At 35.3% G+C, this 3,344-nt stretch overlaps 1 non-coding gene across 1 annotated transcript; it reads left to right on the top strand.

The window, feature by feature from the left end:
• The first annotated feature begins 956 nt into the window (after positions 1-956).
• Positions 957-1,030, top strand: TRNAP-GGG (transfer RNA proline (anticodon GGG)). The gene has a single exon. It is a non-coding gene; the product is annotated as a tRNA-Pro (tRNA).
• Positions 1,031-3,344: the final 2,314 nt, after the last annotated feature.

Here is a 3,344-nt window from a genome sequence, read left to right as displayed (position 1 = left end):
TACCTTGCCGTAGAATAAACTTAATAAAGTTATTGCTAGCGAAGACCCACACAATGAGGTTATATAACTAATCAACATCGCACTTACATGCGTCATTAACCACTGAGACTGCGAAGCGGGTACTAACAACGTGGGGGAACGCATTTGCTGGGGAAGACTTGAAGTTGCGAAGGCGTGAATCAACATAGCACCAGGTGCGAGTACTGCATGCGATAAACCAATTTGGTCTCTAACTTCTAAAATTGAATATAATAAGGAGAAGCCCCACGATAGAAACATTAGCGACTCGTACAGATTACCTAGCGGTAAGTGCCTGGTTTGGAGGTAGCGAGTAATCAGAAATCCTGTAGTACAGAAAAAAGCAATTGTCATGCTATTTTTGCTGAAATGATCAATTTTATCAACTTTGTAAAATAAATTGATGAGGTTCAACAAAGTTACGAAAAAAAACATCACAAACGAAATATTAACAAATATGTACTCTATGCCTGTATATGTCGTAATTGAGGGAGACCAGTAATTTATTCTTTTAATTTATTACGAATTAATCACTTTAGAGTGGATTATCACCAATAAAGTCGGTGACTTTATTTTCTAAGTAATCAAGGTAGTTTACAATTTGTCTTTTTTTTTTTTATTTCACTATTTCACGTGCCGCTACTCGGATTCGAACCGAGATGCTTTGGCACTGCTTCCTAAGAGCAGCGTGTCTACCTATTTCACCATAGCGGCTTATCAAAATAGAAACAAATACATACTTAATTGTATATTGGTTCGGACCGATAAGTCAACTGTTACATAGTTTGATAAGATGTAACAGAAGTTTTGAAATGCATATAGGTTAAGAAATAAGAAGATTAATCACTTATTTAGTTAGTTCATTTATTAAAAATAAAAAACATCTTAATCTAAACCAGATGGGTAGATATAATCGTGTATATAGATAGATAGATATACGGAATATGGCGCAGTTTGGTAGCGCGCCATCTTGGGGTGATGGAGGTCACAGGTTCAAATCCTGCTATTCCGAACGTAGACGAGCCCTTTCTATCTATAGAAATGTCGTAACATCGTGCATGTTATAACACTGCACAGAGACCCACACTACGGCTTAGTTTAAAGCGAGTGTTACGTGGCTTATGTGTTTGTACATAAATAGGTTAAATTAAACTAACGAGGGAAAATCTTAAAAAAGGAAGGAGTTATAACCCCCCCTTCTTTTTTTTTCCTTGATTTATTTCTTTCTATTTTCTAAATTTGTGGTATGGAAGTCTAAGAAATTCCCTGTATCTTGCGCTCTCACAATATGCTTTAAGATCGGTCAAATTCTTACATTGACGTGAAATAACATTTAAATTTTATTTGGGATATATCTTTGTTCTAATAGGGAGGTCATTTCATCCTTAAACTCAATATTTCCAAAAATAGATTAACATACACCAATTGCTTGAAGTTGATTGATAAAGGCGATTACGTCACTGATTATCCATACTATAACTGTTATACAAAATATTTTCAAATTTCACCCAATTTTTCTATATTTCCGGGGGGAATAAAAATTGTAGATTATTAATATGTCAAATTTTGTCAGTTCCTGTCAAGGAATTATGCTAATTTTGTGGTTTTTTAACTGTTTGTTCACTCTTCTACATATCTGTCAAACAACTACCCGGGAATATAGAATAGTACTAATTTTTCTGGAAGGTTTTTTTTCAGTTCCATAATAAAACTTTTTGAACGTCCGCTTAAAACAGATTGAGCCAAAGAAAAAGATTTCAACGACTTTTCCACTGATTTAATTTTCCAGCTATGATTACGAATTTTCTTCATTGATGCAGAAGTACGTTTCTTCGGAACGGCCATATTCTATTGAGTATTCTTGTAGCTTTTTCTCTTTGCAATTACCAGTTATGTTGATATGTATCAGTAGAATGAATATAATGGATAGAAAAGTGGACAAATAACAAAGAGGGACAGATATCAAATAAAAAAAAAAACTTTGCATCGATGCATCAATCTTTCAAGTATCTTAGTAATTTGACTTACCTATGCAATTATTTGTTAGTTGCATTACTACAATTAAAATGGATGGAATCAATTGCAAATCTAATTATACTTCCTCTGCATCCTCGACTCCCTCACGTTTTTCTTTTGGAAAAAATCTTTTTTATTACCAATTTATCTTCGAAACAGTTATGTAAGATCCGTCCCTTGACAACTGCATTCGCTAGCCACGGAGAACCAATATCTATTTTAGATCCGTCACGAATAAGCAAGACTCGACCCATGGATACTTTTGTGTCAGATCCCGTGTATTTAAATTTGAGGGAAAATGACGAACATCGTGGAATCTTCCCGGTTGTACTCGTAGTTGTTTTCCTCCAATATCAATAATTGCGTATCCACCAATTCTGACTCTCTCTTTCCATTTTTCCATATTTCCTCCCCCGAGAAAGAAAAAAATTCGTTCACAAAGCGAGTTGATTCGTTTCCAAATTTTACAACTCGAATAAGTATCTCGGTCACGTGCAAATACTGTCAAGTTTTTTGATTGTTGCTTCTTTCATGAAATCAAAATTATTGAGTCTCTTTTTCTTTTTTACTCAAAAATCAATTATTTTGTCTGCATACATTCCATCTAGTAATGCTCTTACACTTCCCCCCCCCCCCCGTCGGGAAGTAGCAACAAATTAAATTTGGAGTTGACTACGTCTGTGAAACTTTCAAACGAATACGCTTGGATTATTCCTTCGTGTCCATTAATAGCTTCTTGTTGCACTGGATCGTTATCATTCTTTTTTCCAGAGTTGCAAGGGGTTTCCATCGCCTGTGCGCATTGCTCAACGTTTTTTCATTAGCTATTTCTACGTTTGTGTCACTTGCCATATTTCAGGAACAATTTGTGAAAACCCGATTCAGCAATATTTATGGATTTGGATACCGAGAAGTACTTTTTGCGTAGAAATAGGCTTTTTAGTCGATTCACTTACTTTAGTAATGTCACTACTGGTTACCACTGTAGGCGTGTTAGTTATGATTTATAGCGATAGTTATATGTGTTATGACCGGGGATATACCAGGTTTTATGCTTATTTGAGTTTGTTTACCGCGTCAATGTTAGGGTCAGTTCTCAGCCCCAACTTAATACAGCTTTACGTGTTTTGGGAGTTAGTTGGAATGTGTTCCTATCTATTAGTAGGTTTTTGGTTTGCTAGGTCAAGTGCCGCAAATGCTTGTCAAAAGCTTTTGTTACCAACCGCATAGGAGATTTTGGATTACTTTTAGGTATTCTAGGTATTTACTGGACAACTGGTAGTTTCGAGATTTCCGAATTGTGTGATTGA

This window comes from Adiantum capillus-veneris, chromosome 8 (assembly GCF_014529385.1).
Source record: "Adiantum capillus-veneris isolate H3 chromosome 8, ASM1452938v2, whole genome shotgun sequence".
NCBI lineage: Eukaryota > Viridiplantae > Streptophyta > Polypodiopsida > Polypodiales > Pteridaceae > Adiantum > Adiantum capillus-veneris.
The sequence above is the reverse complement of the archived record's forward strand: the minus strand, read 5'-3'. Positions and strand labels throughout refer to the sequence as shown.